This window comes from Balaenoptera borealis (genome assembly GCF_965194805.1).
Source record: "Balaenoptera borealis genome assembly, chromosome: X".
NCBI lineage: Eukaryota > Metazoa > Chordata > Mammalia > Artiodactyla > Balaenopteridae > Balaenoptera > Balaenoptera borealis.
Window position 1 is genome coordinate 33698537 of NC_138881.1, and position 21864 is coordinate 33720400.

Sequence of the window (21864 nt, forward strand, 5' to 3'; positions counted from 1 at the left end):
AACTCAACGAACAGGTGTACGTGCGTGCACACATTGTAACCCCACCCAGAGCAGGATACAGCACCTTTGTGGCACCCACCCAGCAGGTCCCTCAGACCCCTCCCAGTCAGCACCTCCTCCAGAAGGTACCCACTCTTCTGACTTCCACCACCATTGATTAGTTTTGCTCATTCTTGAATTTCATGTAAATGTAACCATGTGGTCTGTGTTCTAATGTGTCAGCCTTCTCAACACTATGCCTGTGAGATTCATCCATGCTGTTGAGTGTAGCGGCACCTCATGCTTTATTTCATTACTTGCAATGTTCTGAGTGAATTTATTGCAATATATTTAACCCATTCTGCTCACATGTGGATTGTTTCCAGGTCTGGCTGATAAGGAAAATAAGTTTTGAGAATGGTCCTGCAAGGCTCTGTGAGTTAGAGGGCATGAATGTCATGGCAACTTTTTTGAATGGTTTACTCTTACCCCATTTTCTCAGTCCTCCATTTCTGGAACTCTACCCCTCCTCCCGTTTCGTCAGGGTTCTGATTTTGCTTGGACCTGTGATGTCTGCCTGGAACTCAGTCAAATTTACAAAACCCCTACTTGGCCTGGTAGAGCAAAGCCACATTCCTGGTGGTTGATTCCCAAGACATAGAAGCAAAATGCTATTAGCTATCCCTCCTGGTGGCCTTCCCTTCTCTTGCTCTTTTGTCCTTGATTCTTGTTCACTTTCTGCTAATTCCCTCCAATAACTGGGGGCACCTTTGGGCTTCATGTGTGTTATAACAGGGGTTCTCAACCACGGCTGCACATTACAATCACTTGGGGAACCTTGAACACCACCATGCCTGAGCCCCACTCCAAAGCAGTTAAATCAGTGTCTCTGCAGGGGTGGTGCCTGGGTATCAGTGTTTTAGATACGCTTCCCAGATGATTCTAATAGCCAGCCAAGTTTGAGAACCATTAGAGGACACATCTTATCATAGGAAATGGTGCAGATGTGTAGAATCAGCTCAGCCCCTTTCCCCCCATCAGACAGAATCAACTTGTTTCTACAGGACTTTCTAGATAGGGCTCGTTTGCATGTTGTCAGCTTTGTAAATTGCAGGGAGCAATTTATATTAGAACTGCTTAAAAATGAAGAAGTCAAGGAATGTGGCTTTTTCTTCCACCATATTAGTCACTCCATGGTGTCTAGAGCAGTATTAATTCAAGTTTGGTTCATGTATTACAATTGAGATCCATCATTTAAACTCCAGGCTGTGGCAGAGATGCCTTGAGCACTATTGGATGGGTACTTCTGAAAGACTGTTACTTTTTTTTTTTTAATTTACTTTATTGAAGTATAGTTGATTTACAGTGTTGTGTTGATTTCTGCTCTATGGCAGAGTGATTCACTTATACATATATATACATTGTTTTTCATATTCTTTTCCATTATGGTTTATCACAGGAGATTGAATATAGTTCCCTGTGCTATACAGTAGGACCTTGCTGTTTGTCCATCGTATATATACCAGTTTGCATCTGCTAACCCCAAACTCCCAATCCATCCCTCCCCCACCCCCCTCTGCCTCGGCAACCACCAGTCTGTTCTCTATGTCTGTGAGTCTGTTTCGGACTTGTAGATAGGTTCATTTGTGTTGTGTTTTCAGTTCCATATCTAAGTGATATTATATGGTATTTGTCTGAAAGACTGTTATTTGTGATTATTTTTATTTTTAAGTGGGCACCACATGTAAACAGAATTAGTCCCACCAGGTCAGAAGTGTCATGAGGTCAGGGTCTATTTTTTAATCATCTGTTTCCTGACAATACCCAACAGTATTTTGTCCACTGCAGCTAACATTTGTTATTTACTGCACTCGGCGTTTAAAACTTAATTAATCCTCAACTGTAACAACAGCCTTACTGAACACTTATGCACTGTCCTCTTTTCTAAGCTCTTTGCATGCATTCATTCATCTACTCTACTCAACAGCCCTATGAGTTGAGTTTTTATTATTATCTCCATCTTATGGGTTAAGAAACTGAGGCACACATCAGTTCAGTTCCGTACCAAGGGCTCACAGCTGGTAACTGGTAGAGCCAGGATTCAAGAAATTTGGGCTCAGAGGCTGTTTCTTTATCATCTACCCAGTGCTTCTCAAATTTTAACGCATGTAGAAATCACCTGGGGATCTTGTTAAAAATGCAGTCTGGCTCCCTAGATCTGGGGTAGGACCCAAGATTTTGCATTTCTGACAAGCTTTCAGGTGGTGTCGATGCTATAGGTTCATAGTCCACGTTTTGAGTAGCAAGGACATGCCCTGTGAGATTGTTTCTATTTCTGTCCCCACTTTCAGGTGAGTACTCCGAGGCTCAGAGAGGAGAGTGGTTTCACCAGCTTCTCGCAGAAAATACACAGTGAAGCTATAATTAGAATTCATGCAATGGGGTCTCAAAGGTGGTGGTTTAACCAATATGCTTGGGTCCTTGGTATACAGCTATTGAGTGAGTAAGTAAAGGTATAACTTGCACTCAGTAAAATGCACCCATAAGTAAGCATTGGGTGCTGGGTCTAACAGATCACCACTGTGTAGCCAGAGGTTGGAATATAATGAATAGAACCGAGGTAATCACATATCTTTCGTCGGTGCTTTTTACACCTTGGAACTGAATCCACTATCAGCTTTTATCTTGACCGCATTTTCTTCTCATGGCCTAAGCAAGTCCTTCCACCTTTGCTGTTGATAGAACATAAAGGAAACAGCTCAGCAAGTGTTCACTGGGGTTACCTTTCCGTGTGTCTGTTGCTTTGGAAAAAGTGGCACAGATGTGGCATCCTGCTGACATGAATATTTCTTACTAAACTGAACAGCAGTATCAGTAGATGTAGAAGCAATATTCATTTGGAAATAATGCCACTATTTAAGCTTTTGTCATCAGCAAAGCGATTGTTTTCCACTTTTTGGAGGAAAGAAAATATTTCCACGAATAGCCTTGACCCCTGCCCCCAGCCAGGCCCAGTGCAATTGTGCGGTGGATGAGATTCAAGCTCTCATCGGCCACTCTGTCCTGATAACAGAGATTTACTCCCTGAGGGGCCTCCTGAGAACAAGGCCGTCGGAACAAAATAAGAATGAAATTTCATGTTCCTTGCAACAATTCAACAATTATAGGTTCCGGGAAGAGCTCTCTGTGCGCTCCCACCACCCTGGACAATGTTTTCCAGCTAGATAATGCATCCAGTCAGCCCTGCGTATCCATGGGCTCCATGTCTGCTGATAAGGAGGGCTGACTGTAGGTAAGGGCCTTGAGCATCCTCGGATTTTGGTAGCTGTGGGAGGTCCTGGAATCAATTCCCTGTGAATAGCGAGGGATGACTGTATATGTGACAAAGAGAATTTACCTGGAAGAAAATGTATTTACTTATTAGATTATTTTAAGAGACACTTCTTGGCTCAGAACTGGAGGGAACAAACTGTGTAATAGAAAATATGTGACTTATAAAAAATATGTGATTTCATGCAACAGAAATCAGGGGTGAAATCCTAGCATCTCTACATTGTAATGGGGTCCAGTGTTAAGAAAAGGACTCTTGGCTGTATTTTATTGACTAGAATTCTGAAGCTGTTATTCTCTCTGCAGAAATGTCAGTTGAGGTACTAGTTGTCTCATATTAGTCACTGCTGGGAATGAGAAATTAGACCTGAAGATTAGTGGCTGTATTCACTTCACTCACTCACTCATTCATTCATTTCATTCAGTTACTCAATAAAAGTTGATGAGTGCCACTGTGTTAGGTACTCTGAAGGTCCCAAGGAACATAAAACATGGTGTCTGCCCTCAAGGTGTTCACAAAATTACTGAAGATACTGTACAAAAAGGAAAGAGGTTAACAGCAAGAGCTGGTGTGTGACAAGGATAATACAAAAGGTACACAGTGCCATAGAGCAGTGTTTCCTCAAAGAATGGCCCTGGGCTCTGCATCAGCACCGTCTGGGAGCTTGTTTGAGATACAGTTCTTGGGCCCCACCCCAGGCCCACTGAATCAGAAGCTCTGTGGTTGGGACCCAGGGATCTGTATTTTAAGCAAGATCCTAAGGTAATTTGTAGGCACATTAAAGTTTTAGAAGCACTGTTTTAAAAGATCACTTGTATCAGAGGAAGAACACACTAAGGTCTTGTCCTCAAGGGTCTGCAACTTAAAGGAAAAAATGAAATTTGAATATGAATAACCGAATGTGATAAGAAGGAACGTTAACAGATGTGACTGTGGGAACAAAGAAGGACGGGAGGTAGCAAAATTTTGCTTGACGGCAGGTAGGGAAATCTGCTTCCTGGAGAGGGCCTTGGAGGATAGGAAATGTATCGGCTAGGCAGGCCCTGGGCTGTCAGTAACAAAACCTGATTGAGAGGGAGTTAAGGAAGAGGGGTGGTTCTTTCTTACAGAAGAAGTAGCCTGGAGGTAGGTGGCCTCCAGCGCTGATTCAGGTACTGAAGGATGTCTGCCCTCTTTTTTTTCCCCCTTACGGTCACAAGGTGGCTGTGGTAAGCTAGGAATCCCATCCTCACCCTACTGTATTCAAATGCAAGACGCAGAGGGCCCTGGGGCCAAAGGATTCTCCTTCTGCTTTCTTATCAAGGAGGCAGCTGTTTCCTAGAGGCCTCCTAGCAAACTCCCCCCTCGCCCCATTGACTAGGACTGGGGCAGATGACCACAAGGGGCTGGTCTACCCTCCGTGGCTTCTAGGAATCCTAGCCCAATACTTATGTAGAATTGGGCTTGTTTCAAGCAGGGAATAAGTATTTGTAAGTGACAGAGCTTTGGAGTAATCCGCCAACACTGTATGGCACAGGAGGACTTCAGTGGGTGAAATCAGGAGTACGGGCGTTTCCAGGAGAGGGGAAGTGGAGGGTGTGTGAAGAATAGTTACCAGATGAGTCTGACTGAAGTGTAGGGGTCTTACAAAGGAATTTCCAGACATTTATTTTTATTCTGTGGAAGCCCAATTCACAGAGGAGAGGAGAGCATAGCTGCTTTGGTCAGAAGTAGGATGGGAGGCCTGGAGCTGGCCTGCTCAGCCTCTGGCCTACCCCAGCTGAAAGAGGGCTGCTGCTGCTTTCTCCTTCCCCCCTCCAGTTTTATTGAGATATAATTGACATACAGCACTGTTTGAGGTATCCAGCATAATGATTAGATTTACATATATTGTGAAATGATTATCACCATAGGTTTAGTTAACATCCATCACCTCGTATAGTTACAAAAAAAAAAATTTGTTTCCTTGTGATGAGAACTTTTGGGATTCTCCTCTCTTAGAAACTTTCAAATATACCATACGGCGGTGTTAACTATAGTCACCATGTTGTACCAAAAGGGCCTCTTGAAGGCCAGACTGAGAAACGATGCCCCAGGCCCTGCTCCTTTGACCCTGCCACACCCGAGGTTCCTTGGGACCCTCTCCTGGCAGGAGACCATGAGGCACAGTTAGCAAGGTCCCTCATCTGGCCTCAAACTGGAACTTCACAGGTATGTATGGGAAATACAATGATCCAGGCTGGGTCCACGTGCTTGTTTTTATGGTGGTGGGCTTTGAAAATGCCACATGGGGCCCCGCACCTCTTAATCCTATTCCTGACCCTGAGTCGCTAGAACAGGAATTGAGGAGAGCCTCGTGGGGAAACGGCCAGAGGAAGGGGAGCTCTGTTCCTTGTGGGAAGTGGTTTGCCTCCTCACCTCCTGCCCTTACCACCCTGTACTAGTTTCCCAGGGCTGATATAACAAAACACCACAGACTTGGTGGCTTAAACAACAGAAATGTATTGTCTCACCATTCTGGAGGTCAGAAGTACAAGACCAAGGTGTGGGCAGGACTGGGTCCTTCTGAGGACTGAGAAGGAGAGTCTGTTCCAGGCCTCTCCCATAGCTTCTGGTGGTTTCCTGGCAGTCTTTGGCGCTCCTTGGCTTGTGGATCTCTGCCTTCATCTTCACGTGGTGTATTCCCTCTATGCCTTCACGTTGTCTTCCCTGTGTGTGTGTCCATCTGTGTGTGAATTTCCACTTTTTAAAAACATTTTATTGGAGTATAGTTGATTTAGAATGTTGTGTTAGTTTCAGGTGTACAGCAAAGTGATTCAGTTATACATATACATATACTCATTCTTTTTCAGATTCTTTTCCCATATAGGTTACTACAGAGCACTGAGTATAGTTCCCTGTGCTATACAGTAGGTCCTTGTTGGTTATCTATTTTATACATAGTAGTGTATGTATGTTAATCCCAACCTCCTAATTTATCCCTCCCCCCCACACATTTCCCCTTCGGTAACCATAAGTTTGTTTTTGAAATCTGTGAGTCTGTTTCTGTTTTGTAAATCACTTCATTTATATCATTTTTTTAAATTAGATTCCACATATGAGTGATATCATATATTTGTCTTTCTCTGTCTGACTTACTTTGCTTAGTATGAAAACCTGTAGGTCCATCCATGTCGCTGCAGTTGGCATTATTTCATTCTTTTTATGGCTGAGTAGTATTCCATTGTGTGTATATATATATATATATATATATATATATATATATATATATATATACACACAATACCACATCTTCTTTATCCATTCCTCTGCTGATGGACATTTACGTTGCTTCCATGTCTTGGCTATTGTGAATAGTGCTTCAATGACGAGTTTCCACTTTTTATAAGAATACAGTCACATGGGATTAAGGCCCACCATAATGATCTCAACTTAACCATCAATTTCTAAATAAGGTCACACCCACGGGTATTGGAGGTTAGGACTGCCAACATCTCTTTTTCGGAGCAATATAATTTAGTCCATAACACATCCCATATTCCAAACCTCCACTTCCCTTTCTCTGGGGCCTTCCCCTCCCACTCTTGTTCCCAGTGGTCACAGTCTAGTCACTTAACTCTTACACCACTGGAATTTAGTGGGGGAAGGTGGGTGATTTCAAGGAATATTTCAACCTCACTGTTCTGTTTGAAGGGATGATTGTGTAGAATAGTGTATTAAAAGAAACTCTGGGACTAAATTATATACCTATATTCAATCTTGTGCATGGGATCCTAAGTTTGAAGAAAAAAGAATGGAATCAAAAGACTGAATAATAATTATTATAATTTTACCACTATTATCATTTATATAGCGCTTTCACACAGATTCTCATTTGGAAACACGTTCATTTTTTTGCCAGTGGTCAAGATCCCTTGTTCCCATCCCCTTTTACCTCATAATAAGTTCTCCTTGAGGATGTTTTCTGACAGGATTGTCTGCAGAAAACCCTTTACTTAGAGATGTAACCGGATCTTCCTAAATTTAGCAGAGTTCATGCCACACTGAGCTGAAACCCAAGTAAGGGAAGATGGAGAGAGAGTAAATGAGACACTGAAGAAATGTGAAATAGAATTTATAGAAAAAATCACTTTTTTTTTGGTAAGGACACTGACAAAGGTGGGGTCAAAATTTGGTTGAGCCAAGTTATTTTTAGGTTATATGGTCCTCATTTGGCGACATGCTTTATTTTTTAAACTTGGAAACTTGCTAATTAAATACTAGTTACTAGTGACAAAAATCTGCCCTTGATCAAGGAAGCAAAAAGGGGAAGTTACGACACTGGCTTTGGTCTCTCCACTTTCTTGCATTTGACCAATTGTCAGATGTTACGATCATTTCCTCTTACTCAGTGGAAATTTCCTCTTATCCCATTTTCTCTGCAAATGAAAAACAGCTGCACGGAACCTCCATTCAGCCCTCCCTGTACTCAGAGATTCTTATTCGTGTCATCACGTCTTCTCTCTCCTTTATCCCAGTCCATCAACAAGCTCCATTCATTTCTCCTCATCAGAGCACTTGAAGCGTGACACCAAACCATTGCTTACACTGTCATGCCTACCTAGAATGCTTTTCCCTCTGAATTTTCTGCCAAAATCTCTCCTTTCTTCATTGAATACTTAGCCGAGGAGAGAGTTCTGGAGCACATCTGGGAAGGCGTAAAATGGGGAAGCCCCAGAAAGGCAGGTAAACACATCCTGAGGTGACGCAGCTTGGCTTCCTCATCTCTCCCTGTAGCCCTCCTAATCGGCCATGCCTCAAGTGCTCATTGTTATCGACCAGTTGGGGTTTTCTGGATCTCTACTTTCCTAAAACCCAGCTAACTTCTAGGATGAAATGCAGTGTGTGGGTGTCTCCAGAGAAGGAAGGCCCAAGGCGAAAGAGCAGGTGACTCTTGAGGTCTCAGACATGGGAAGACAACTACAACCAACAGGGCACACTTGGAGGTTTGGGTACCACTTGGCTGCTGAAGGATGAAACCTCTCCTAAAGAAGAAAAGGAGGCAGATATTCAGACCTGTGATAGAGTCAGTGAATTTCATCTACCCAGTTCCCATCAAGTCCAGGGAAACAGGGACCAGCTCCAGAGTCTGTGTGGTCTTACAGAAGCTGGGGCAAGTTGCAGAGAAGTTCCAAGGACTTAAGTCCAGTGTAGCCTGGATTTGGGTACCACTGGAACACAAACTCTTCTGTGCCCATGCAGTTCTTAATTGCTGGTAGCCCCACATCCAGAACCAGAGATCCCAGCATGCCTATGGCCATTTTGCATCCAAGTGCCACCAGGGCACTTGCAAATGGGGCCAAGACTATAGAACTAACCATGAGACTATGGCCAGGACTGAGGAGTTCACCTATATTCTTCAACACCTTCAGACCCTTGATAGCAACTGTTGAAAACTGGTAAATGAGATCTTGTCTCCAGTACAATCATTTGGATCCTTGGCTGTTCTTTAATGTTGAACCCCACATGCCCGACTTAAAGGAGTGTCCTTGCCAGAGATGCTTGAGATGCCCTTGCCATCACACGAGTTCTTCTAGAGCACTCCTGGAATGACCTAAAAGGGCCAGTGAAGTGGCACCGACCCTTAGCTTACAACTTCTCGACGCTGATCCCCACAGATCACATCCTAGTTTCTGTCACATCAGTAGCTCCCCTGTCTCATTTAAATCCAAATGAAGAAAATCTTAATACAAGATTTCATCGTTTCCAGATTGGACCAGGCCGGCTTTGGGTATCTCAGTAACAAGTACCTTTGTCCTTTTCATTCCATTATTTTGCTCCTGAGGCAGTGTCTACAGCTCTGGTGGGTAGTACAGTATTTGTGTAGCCCTGCCCCTTTTGTCCAATTACACATACTTTGAGGTCATGCACTGTGTCTTTTATTAGTTTTTCAGACTCTACGCACAGCTTGACACAGTATTTGCCGGACACAGACATACTATTGCTTAACATGTAAATTCAAGGTGTTTGGTTGATTCTGAAGAAGATCAATTATGTAGTCTTTCTCTAGCTGTAGGCATTCAGTTCCAGAAAACCCAGAGGCTAAAGGAAATCCTGGTTGAAGGTCATCTTTACGGCAGAGGTAAGGGTGGGTGGCTCAATGGCAACCCATTACAGATATTTTCACATTCACTGAATCAAAACATTAAAAGCGGCATTCTAAATAGAATATTAATAACATTTTATCACCTTCAGTTAATATTTGGTGATTTTTTTTTTTTACTTTCCTCAGCTCGCGTGAGAATTATGTCTTCTCTCCAATTGCAAGAAAATGATTTGCTTTCTTGCAGAAAATATTCATGTGTGAAAAACCAGTTTTGGCCTGTGTCTGGTCCTATGTCCAGCATTTCAGTCCTTCTGATTTTAGGACTTGAAATTGTTGACCTTGAACTTCAAGTGGTCCACCTTAGCGAGCCACCGTATCCCAGGGATGTGGAGGCCCTTGGAAGCTTGAGATGGAAAAAGCTCTGTTGGGGTGGATCTAGCTCAGCTCCTGCCCCAAGCCCCTTAACTGGTGGGATCCCTTCAGCCCCGCCCCCAGAAGCCCAAGCCAGAGCACCTGCCATCAGCTCCTCTCACATGCATCTCTCTCCAGTGCCCCCAAGGAGAGTTTCCAGTTCTGAGGTCAAGGCTGGTCTCATCTTCCTTTGTCTTTCCCAAGACATCATTATTGCCAGAGCCCCTGCTGCTCTTCACCGTCTGTTTTACCTCCTAATTCTCAGCTCCCTCTTTATTCTAAGAGCCACCCCCCTCCCAGGATGGACCTCCCACATGGCATCTCACCAGTTCTTAGGCTGGTGAAAAGGCGTTAGGATTGTATGTACGTGAGAGGGGAACTCAAGTTGGGGAGAAATTTGGGTACTCATCACGGAGAGCTTCCAAAGTTTCCATGTCCATACTGTAACTCAGGAGTCCCTAACCCCCGGGCCATGGACCGGTACTGGTCCGCAACCTGTTAGGTTGCAGGAGGTGAGTAGCGGGCGAGCAAGCGAGCGAGCGAAGGTTCATCTATATTTACAGCTGCTTCCCATCGCTCGCACTACCACCTGAGCTCCGCCTCCCGTCAGCATTATGGTGAGTTGTATAATTCTTTCATATATTACAATGTGACAATAATAGAAATAAAGTGCACAATAAATGTAATTCGCTTGAATCATCCCAAAACCATTCCACCCCCGCCCCCTGGTCCGTAGAAAAATTGTCTTCCACGAAACCGGTCCCTGGTGCCAAAAAGGCTGGGGACCACTGCTTTAACTCATTTTACAAGCCATAGTTTATAGACCTTGTCCTTGGATCCCTCCCTTTCTCTGGAAGGGGTTCCCCATTGCCTCCCTGGTGTTCCCCAGAGTCGTGATGTAATTGGAGGTTGTGCAAAAAGGGGGACTTTTGGTCAAATATTTTCTTCGCAAACTCTGACCCACTCTTGGAGATCCATGCTACACTGAGAAATTCTACGTTGGGGGAAAAAAAACCCCACTTTTTTTAGCTTAACACTTCTCAAATATTTAACCACAAGGACCAGGACCGTGCCCTCCCCTCCCCCCCCCACCATAGATCATCTATTATCATCGAGTAGGACAGAATTTTGCAAACACTAGGGTAACCCATGAGTTGCACACTTCCGCATGGTTTCCAAGCCTGCTGCAAAGTGGACAGAGCTTCTGTACTCAGCCCAAATGTTCTCTGTCTCTCCTTCAGAGTGTGATATACTATGCCACCGGGGGCCATTTTCTCCATTTGCTGGCGCTCCACCTCTAGGCCTTCGCTCGTGCCTTTTTACCCACCTGGATACTTTTACCCTTAGGCACAGCTTATGTTCCAAATCCCGTGTGAAGCCTTCTCCAGCCTCTCCAACTGCCAATACGCTTTGTCTCCAGTCCTGCACCAAGTGAAGGCCTAATTCTCTCCCAGCAATGAAACTGTACATTCCCATTAGGCATGACCGTATCACATCCAACTGCACTGTTTCTCCTTCGCTTCTTTTGAGGATGTAAAAAACGCACTAACCACCTCTTCGTTGACTGATGGATAACAAGGTACCATACAAGTGGCACCTTTTGATCTGCAGTTTTGGGGGCATGGAGTGTGGTTTCCTTAACCAGGTACAGTTCAGTTCTTCCTGAGAATGCAGCTGCCCTGCATTTACCCCCATGAAAGCCTAGCATACTTATTTCTACTTTATTTTAAGGAGAGAATGAATGTTATGGAGTTTTTCCCCCTGATTTAACAGACGTGACGGCTTAGAAATTTCATAATGGCTCAGTGCCTAAGAAACACTTCAATTCTCCCTGGACCAGTCATACCACAGTGGTAACCTGAGGGTCTTGTTCCTTCTGCCTCTCTGCAGTAGAAGTTGAGCCATGACGATAATGCAGACATTATCTTTCATGTGTCCTCAGAGTTACGTAAATGACCCTACCTTCCTTGCTGACTGAAAAACTGTCATTAGTTTGCTTTTCAGGTCATTCTCTGTCTACTGAATGAAATTCAATAGTCCTTGGGAATTCAGCCTTCTGCAGTCTAATCACTAGATCATTGTTAAAAAAAAAAAGGTTATCCCTTTAAATGAATCAATTTTTCTAGAGTAATAGAAAGGCAGTTAGGTTTTGTTTTTGTTTTTCCTGTATACCTTTAGGGACTGTTCAGTTTTTTTTGTTTTGTTTTGTTTTTTAATTTTTATTATTTATTTATTTTTAGCTGTGTTGGGTCTTCGTTTCTGTGCAAGGGCTTTCTCTAGTTGTGGCAAGCGGGCGCCACTCTTCATCGCGGTGCGCGGGCCTCTCACTGTCGCGGCCTCTCTTGTCGCGGAGCACAGGCTCCAGACGCGCAGGCTCAGTAGTTGTGGCTCACGGGCCTAGTTGCTCCGTGGCATGTGGGATCTTCCCAGACCAGGGCTCGAACCCGTGTCCCCTGCATTGGCAGGCAGATTCTCAACCACTGCGCCACCAGGGAAGCCCCCCGACTGTTCGGTTTTTACTTTTATTAACTAGATTTTCATTTTTAAAAATATTGCATGTACTTGGTAAACACACACATCCAAGTGTACAGAGGGTACACATTGGGCCCTCCGTATCCGCAGGTTTCTCGTCCACGGATTTGCAGATCGGTTGGTTGTATCAGGGGATGGGAAACCCAGGGATACAGAGGGCCGACCGTATTTTTTGTACTACACCATTTTATATAAGGATCTTGAGCATCCGAGGATTTTGGTATCTGCGGGGGTCCTGGAACCAGTCCCCTGCAGATACGAGGGACGACTACATAAAATGAGAAATAAGTCCTCCTCTCACCTCAGATTCTCAGTCTCCAGTTATCCCCATGAGTGAACAATTTTACCTGTTCCTTGTAAATCTTCCCAGGAATATTTTAACATCTCCACCACACACATGCACGTGTGAGTGGAACATGCTACAAACACTGTTATACACTCTACTTTTTTTTTAATCCAACCAGATAAGTTGGAGAACTTTCCATATCAGCACACCTAGATCTACTTTATACCTTTCATTACTGAATAATATTTCATTGAGTGGGTGGTACCACACTTCATTTAACTAGTACCCTGGTAACAGGCATTTTGGTTGTTTCTAGTCTCTTGCCATTGTATATAACACTACAATGCATTATACATATATCTTCGTACACCTGGGACCGAATATTTGTTGAAATTGCTAAGACAATTTTTGATCAGTGTTGTGAAGTTCCTTCCCAAGTGGCAGCACCTATTTACTTTCCCCCTTAATAGTGTATGAGTGTTTCCCCACAAGTTGCCTGTGCTACAGATTTTACTCACCCGTTTCTGCCCCTCTGCTAGATTAAACATGGTATCTAATTTTAATTTGCATTTCTCTAATTATGTGCAAAGGTGATCTTTGCATAAGTTTTATTAAGTTTTTTGCATATCATTATATGCAGATTCTTTGTTCATGTCCTTTTCCTTTTTCCTTTGAATTGTTACTCTTTCTCTGACTGGTTTGTGAAATTTTAAATGTTAATATCGTCTGTCATATATTTTGCCAACATATGTAAAATCATTCCTAATGTGTGTTCTTCTACAACTTTTCTGATTACTTTTTAAATGTTGTCTAAATATTTTATCCATCTGGAAATTATTTTATTATACTAAATGATTGTAAGTTCCATGGGAATAGAGGCCAAGTTTTAAATTAGCCGTTGTATACCTAATATCTCACACATTATTTTAGTACCAGTTGTGGCCAAGATACAATGGGTAGCACATTTCTGGCATTTTCTTTGCTCTTTTTACCAACTTTCTCTCAAAAGATTCTCTGACCTGAAGTTTGGGAGGGATAAGCCATACCATACCACACTTTACTGAAATAGCAGCAGTTGGGCAACAGCGGTGGAGATGATGGTGATGGTGATGGTTAAGGAGTCGACCTCCACCCTGACCTCCGTCACTTCCTCCTCATGATGGGCCTTGGGTAGCACCCAGAAGTGTATCGCCCCACATTCAGCACTTTCCTGGCACTCCCATGTGAGATTTGGTCACCTTCAACTGTCTCTGAGTGGAAGAAAACTCACAGTACTGTGTACCAGTCAAACTGAGGGCAGTGGGGAGAGGGGGATGTCCTAGAAGATTCTTTGGAATGTGCTTTGACTAAGGTAGCTACATGCACTGCCATGTGCAGACTCCCCTGGGTGGTTACACATCGGAGCTCACCTCTACCGTTAGTTTGGAGTCTGGAATTGATAGCAAGGTGGTACTGGGTGAACTTCAAAACATTGTTACCATTTTAAAATTTCTTACAAACACCCCTAAATCTCAGTGGCTTACAATGACAAACATTTATTTTTCCTCACTCCTGGGGCAGCTCCGTGTGGGTTCAAGTTGGCTCCGTGTGTGTCCTCATTCTCCTTGGGCTGTCGGTTACCTGGAAGATGTTCTTCTCATGGCAAGTGCAAAAGGACGGACCAAGTCACATTACCATATTGAGCTCACCAAGGTCAAGTTGAAGGGATTTCCAAGTAGCTTCTGCCTACCTCTGATAGAACACAATATAGGGAACTAGTGAAGATAATGGACATTGGAGCCTGACAACACTGGGACGGCAGACACTGTTGAATGCCTGCTCAAAAACTATCTCCTCTTCCTTCCATGCTGGTGGACACTAGTCCCCACAGTACGGGCTTATAACACCAGATGCTTTTCTAGCCTCTCTTGCAGCTGTAGCTAGCCATGTTACACAGCTTTGGCCAATGAGACATCAGGAGAACCCTGCTGGGTGCCCCTGGGAAATTATTTTCCTATTTGAGTAATCCACTTAATTCCTCAACTCCTCCATATTCTTATCTGCAAGTTGGGGCTAGATATATTTCACAGTGTTGTTGTATTAGTCAGATTCGCTTTGTAACAAACAATCCCACATCTCGGTAACTTACAATAACTAACATATATTGATTTTTCTTGCTAATGGTCTGCAGGTTATCTGGAGGGGGTGGGGTGGCTCTGCTTCAGGCCATGAGTAGGGTTTAGGCCCACTTCATGTGTTTCAGAACAAGACAAACTATGCAAGCATGTTTAAAGTTTCTACTTATGTCACTAACATTCCTCTGACCAAAGCAGTTCACATGGCCAAGACCATCAATAAATAAGGTAGTGAAATATGCTCTGCCCACAATGGGAAGTACTGCAGTTATGTGACAAAGGTGTGGGTGTATAATCCTGTAAGAGTAGAATGAAGATTTAGAATAAGAATCCAACCTCTCGCACTTGCTAGACGTGTAAGCGTAAACAAATCACTAGCTTCTTAGAACCTTCGTTTACTCATCTTCCAGATGGCACAGGGCTCTTTGCTCTGGATTGGTATGAAGATTAAACATAGACCATGTACCGTAGGTGGCCCTCCCCTGCCCCCACAACCAAATTCTGATTGTTCACTAATGAGTTCCTCCCCCAAGTCAGGTGTGGCATGTGATGTAATGTTGGCTTCCCCTGAGGTTGATGAGTGGATTGAGAAGTCAACATCAAGGCTCCCTGCGAGAGGAGGCAATCCCTTTATTCACTGAACACCTGAAACCATCATTTCAAGGTCATTGTCATGCTTTCATGCTTCAATAAACCGTAACTTTTTTTTTCTTTTTTTGGCACATGACACTTAATTCAGTCTGACAAGAGCATACAAACACTGGTATTTTAGGGTTGATGTTTGGCTGTTTCATAGGCTCCCTCTGCTGGAATAAAACATCAGGTTTTGTCCTCAAGACTTGAACATCCTTTCCCTTTAATTGAAAGCAAATGTAATCAACAATTTGCTGCATGGCTAGACTGGCTTTTCACCCAGTGTTTCTGCTGCCACGTCCTAAATTTACCTGCCACAGAGCTATAATACCAACCGGCACTCTTGCCTTTTCAAAACAGAGCCTTACAAAAGAGACTGACTTTAAAGAATTTGCCAGAATTGTGAATTGGTTTTTTTTGTTTTTTGGGGTTTTTTTAAACATCTTTATTGGAGTATAATTGCTTTACAATGGTGTGTTAGTTTCTGCTTTATAACAAAGTGAATCAGTTATACATATACATATGTTCCCATGTCTCTTCCCTCTTGCATCTCCCTCCCTCCCACCCTCCCTATCCCACCCCTCTAGGTGGTCACAAAGCACAGAGCTGATCTCCCTGTGCTATGCGGTTGCTTCCCACTAGCTGTCTATTTTACGTTTGGTAGTGTATATATGTCCATGCCACTCTCTCACTTTGTCACATCTTACCCTTCCCCCTCCCCATATCCTCAAGTCCATTCTCTAGTAGGTCTGCGTCTTTATTCCCGTCTTGCCACTAGGTTCTTCATGACTTTTTTTTTTTCCTTAGATTCCATATATATGTGTTAGCATACTGTATTTGTTTTTCTCTTTCTGACTTACTTCACTCTGTATGACAGAGTCTAACTCCATCCACCTCACTACAAATAACTCCATTTCGTTTCTTTTTATGGCTGAGTAATATTCCATTGTATATATATGTGCCACATCTTCTTTATCCATTCATCCGATGATGGACACTTAGGTTGCTTCCATGTCCTGGCTATTGTAAATAGAGCTGCAATGAACATTTTGGTACATGACTCTTTTTGAATTATGGTTTTCTCAGGGTATATGCCCAGTAGTGGCATTGCCGGGACATATGGTAGTTCTATTTTTAATTTTTTAAGGAACCTCCATACTGTTCTCCATAGTGGCTGTATCAATTTACATTCCCACCAACAGTGTAAGAGGGCTCCCTTTTCTCCACACCCTCTCCAGCATTTATTGTTTGTAGACTTTTTGATGATGGCCATTCTGACCGGTGTGAGATGATATCTCATTGTAGTTTTGATTTGCATTTCTCTAATAATTAGTGATGTTGAGCAGCTTTTCATGTGCCTCTTGGCCATCTGTATGTCTTTTTTGGAGAGATGTCTATCTAGGTCTTCTGCCCATTTTTTGATTGGGTTGTTTGTCTCTTTAATATTGAGCTGCATGAGCTGTTTATATATTTTGGAGATTAATCCTTTGTCCATTGATTCGTTTCCAAATATTTTCTCCCATTCTGAGGGTTGTCTTTTCGTCTTGTTTATGGTTTCCTTTGCTGTGCAAAAGCTTTTAAGTTTCATTAGGTCCCATTTGTTTATTTTTGTTTTTATTTCCATTTCTCTAGGAGGTGGGTCAAAAAGGATCTTGCTGTGATTTATGTCATAGAGTGTTCTGCCTATGTTTTCCTCTAACAGTTTGATGGTGTCTGGCCTTACATTTAGGTCTTTAATCCATTTTGAGTTTATTTTTGTGTATGGTGTTAGGGAGTGTTCTAATTTCATACTTTTACATGTACCTGTCCAGTTTTCCCAGCACCACTTATTGATTTGTTAATAATAAGCAGGTTCTTGTGTCCTGTGAGTAATGCCCTTGCTACTTCAATTCTAACCTTCTGAGTTTTAGAACATCTGGGAGTATTATGGGAAGGCTGTGACAGGCCTATTTAGAGGTGCTTGCTAAAAGGAAATTAACCTGAGTCACCAGGTTTGTTATGTTATGGAGGTAGACTATAATTTTGTGTAGAAAAAGTGAGGATTGCTGCAAAGCCAGCACTGGCCCCTGCCAGGGGCGGGAGCCACCCTTTCTCAGGACACACATGTTTCCAGGGCCATCAAAAGGAGATTTCATGTGAAGTTATTTTTTATAAAGCCACTGTTCACTGCTTAACGTTTATGGAGTTCCACTTTATTTCTGGCTTGGCAGGGTGCCAAATATGTCGTCTTCTTCTTTTTCACCTCTCTATCTTTTGGGAGTCACGTTTTGGATTTAAATGACTCAGTAGGGTATTCAGTGAATTCTGAATCAGTAGACTCAAAGAAGCTTCTGTGTGATGGTGTTTAGAGTAGAGGGGAATCTCACAATAATGATGACTCCAAGGTACGTGTGGTCGTGTTGGCACCTCCATTTCTGCCACAGCCAGCAACAGTCTTCTCCGACAGTTCTGGAACTCCAAGTATGGTCTGAACCAGCACCACCGGCATCACCTGTGAACTTGTTAGAAATGCACAAAATTCAGGCCTCCCTCCAGACCTACTGAATCTGACTCTGCACATTCACAAGATCCGCAGGGAATCCAGATGCATGTTCAAATGCGAGAAGCGTTGGTCTGGAGTAAGGGGACTCACACGGTAATGCCCAGCCTGAGGTACGTGAGAGAGTGCGGGCACCTCAGAAGCTGCCATGGGCAGGAACACCTTACTCCTGCCCTCATCTGAGGTCTGTGACTAACACCCATGGGCCCAGGGCCAGCTCCACCCATCAGCTTTATAATGCCAGGCAATGAGCCCATAATCCCTGCCCTGCAATCAGTGTTTACGTTCCTTGTTGACTGGCGCTTGCCGACTTTGACCTCGTGGACTCCGACTTCCTGGACCTGTACCTGTCTGCTCTCCACCAACTTAGCTGACTCACATGACTCCCGGAGTCTCTTTAACAGCTGGTCTTCTTTGGCCCAGATGCCTAAGTTCTGGTCCTGTCCAGCTGGGATGTAGCCAGGCCTAAGTGGTGACACACCTTACTGTTGAGACAGTATTAAAAGAGCTTGTGTGTGTTCAGCAACTCAAGCCTTAAATTAGTCGTAACTTAAAAAGTCTCAGACGATGGAAATTCAAGTTGAAGTAGCTTAATTCTAAAAGGGTGGAGGTGGGCACCAGTATGGATCAAATATCATGACATCACTTCTTGGAGCTTTCTGCCCCAAATACATAACTTGAATCTAATCATGAGGAACACTGTACACATCCAGATGGAGGGGCGTCCTATAAAATAAATTGCCCGTACTCTTCCAAGATGTCAAAGTCAAGAAAGACAAAGAAAGGCTGAGGGTCTGTTCTAGATTAATGAAGTCTAAAGGGCATGACAACTAAATGCAATGTGTGATTCTGGATTGGGTTCTGTAACAGAAAACACACACACACACACACACACACACACATATATGTATATGTATGTGTGTGTATATATATATATATCTTTCAGGGGCATTAGTGGGATTATTGGAAAATTTTAAATATGGACTATAGATTACACAATAAATATTTGTATCAATGTTGAATTTCCTGGTTTTTGATAATTACACTGTAGTTAGGTAAGAGGATGTCCTTGTTTGTAAGAAATATACACTGAAGTATTGGGGGGTAAAGGGGCATCCTGTCTGCAACTTACTCTAAAATTCCCCCTTCGAAAATAAGCAATGATAAAGCCAATGTGACAAAATGTTAACAAAAGATGACTATGGGTAAATGGTATATGGGAAATTTTGCATCATTCTTATAATCCTTTGGAATTCTATACTGAACATTTACAAAAATAAAATTAAAAGGGGGTTTTATTAACAGAATCCTGGGGAACTTCACAGAATTAAATGAAGAGATGTCAGACTCAGGGCAGCATGGGGACCTTGGGAACTTGAAGTGAAGCCACCAGAGCAAACTCTGACCTTGGTAAATTTCTTTAACGAAATGATAGAAACCTGGAAATTTAGAGCAAGAAAGGGCTTTTAAGGTCTCCATTTCATGGATGAAAAAACTGAGATCCAGACAGCAAAAGTGATTTGCCCTGGGAATCACAGATAATTACTTCAGTTTCCAACTGTAGAGGTTTAGAATTCCTCTTCATATTGGTTTATAAATGGATCCCCAAAGTTTATTCTTTTCCTTAAACTTTGAAGTTAGGATATGAGTTGAAGTAAGAACAAGATTAACATATATAAGTATGCAATAACATGAATGTAGGTTTTATGAACAAATATCTAAACAAGATTCCCCCCCATGATTAACATGGTTCTCCCCCAATTTTGTCATTAAATGTATATATGATAAGTACAATATTTAAACATAAAAAGCAATGTCGTTGTCTTTGAACACAATTCTATTTGTATGTGGAAATCAGCTAGAAGATTTGAATTTCTCCACTCGCCATGTGGGTAGGTACATTCTGTCCTTTCCCATGCCCCTTTTCTCACCTCATAGAATACATTGTCTGTCGGTGGAAAGGTAACGCTAATCTACACTTGATTCTTGGAAATGTCCCTAGTGGTTTGGAGAGACTGTGATTGCCGACCGTTTAGAAAGCGTAATATCAGGCATGTAGGGACTCGTAGAAGTCATCTAGTCCCACCCATTCCTTTGAAAGGTGAGCCTGCCTGCGGTTGGCTACTCACTCTCACCTCAACTCCTACACCTGTTTCACACTAAGGAACAGATTTTAAACGGAATAGGATCTATTTGCATATATCGAAATAATTATCTTTGAGATCACTTCTGAAATAGCAGTACAATTAGAGAAAGCAGAGCTCCTTTAATCATGCTTCCTGTAATCCTGTATTGTCTTTTGGTGTCAAAAAGGCATTTGTGTAGCGCTTGGACCGTTAGACTGGGAGCTGATAAACCTGCCTTGACCAATTACCTGCCTTGACAGCTTTTGAGAGAGAATGCCAATCCTAGCCGAAGGATCCTAGGTGGTGGAGTGCAAAATCGAGTGGCTCAGCGTGTGGTGAGAAGCAGTGAATTTTTTTAAAAAAGGAATTAAGTGTGCTTTCCATCACCTGCGTTCAGACATGATCATGAATGGCTAACATAAATTTTTCAGAGAATGTGGATTCCTATAGTTCTTTCTGGTGCCAGACACTGCTGCCTGCCAGATATTCATTTTCCACGTTGTCTTTACTAACAAAAGCCTAATCTTGTTTGGCATAGCAATGTTCTCGGATAATTATTTGGTTTTCCAACTTCTCTGTCAGGGTGGCTATGTCAAACAGTACTAGCTAATAACATGTCAATATAAGTCTGCTCGGGAGTTCGGGGAAACCTTTTGCTTTCCTGAGAAAATGGGCATGACTGGTGCTGGCTTCCCCATTTCTTCCTGCCTTGAATATAAACATGACGCCTGGAGTTACAGCAGCCATTTTGTGCCTATGAGCCATTATGAGGGAAGGAAGAGAGAATTGTGACATCCTGGCTGTGACATCACAAACCAGTAAACATTATCAGCAGTCAGCCACTTCTAGACTTTCTTTAATGTGCGAAAATAACCTTTTATTTGATTAAGCCACTGGAAGTCGGATTTTCTAGTAGTTTAAGAGTGTAGTAGACCCTTTTAGGGAAGTCTGCCTAGCTCAAAATAATCCCAGTTCTTTGTGAAACACCATACCCCTCCCTCTCTGGGTGGATTTTTGCACCCATATTGATGCAGTTGGGGTGAATGCACCTGACCGAGGCTGAGCCAATCAGATTCTCTCTCAGGGATTTGAAATTAGGTTTCAGTGGTTCTAGTTGATCCTGAAGTGTGACTAAACCTGAGGGACACTATAAGACTTGGAAGGTGGTGTGTATCATGGTGTGATGGAGGTCACCTTCAGCCATAGAGAAGGAGAGAAAATGGGTCTGTAGAAGGTGAAAGAGAGAGGCAGAGACCAGTGTCACCAAAAGAGAGAACACTGCCTGGGATCTGGCAGCTTTCTGGCTTCCAGTGTGACTCCCTTCTCAGGCCTGGCTGCCCTCAGATCCCTAGCTTCCTTCCAGAGAACTGGGCAGCCCTGTGTGATTGGCAGGGTTGTGCCCTGCACAAGGGCACCTGGCCAAAAGGGCAAGGGAAGTGAAATCCAGCCTCAGTGTTTTGGTCACTAAGCCTTGGCCTGGGGCTGCATCAGCCCAGAGGTAATGTGCCACTTTATGCAATTCATCTGCCCGGAAGGGAGCCCACCTTTTTTTTTTTTTTTAATTTCACACAAGATTTAGGAAGGCCCTTCTTCAGGATACCTAGCAAAGTTCGTGTCTTCCGACCAAAGGACCTTGACATTCAGACAAAATGTGTTAATGAACAGCTAAACCATTTGTTCTATCATTTGATAGATAAGCTGTTCAATACCTTGATTTATTTTGCTTTTTAAAATTGAAGTATAGTTTACATATAGCAAAATGTATGAATCTTAACTGCATAGTTCAATGATTTCACTGTGACTCATATATTTATTACCCAGATTAAGAAAAAGAACATTTCCATCATTC

At 42.9% G+C, this 21864-nt stretch overlaps 1 protein-coding gene across 4 annotated transcripts in view; it reads left to right on the forward strand.

The window, feature by feature from the left end:
* LANCL3 (LanC like family member 3) overlaps positions 1-21864 on the forward strand; it is a 103583-nt gene that overhangs the window by 45732 nt on the left and 35987 nt on the right. The gene's annotated exons all lie outside the window — the stretch shown is intronic.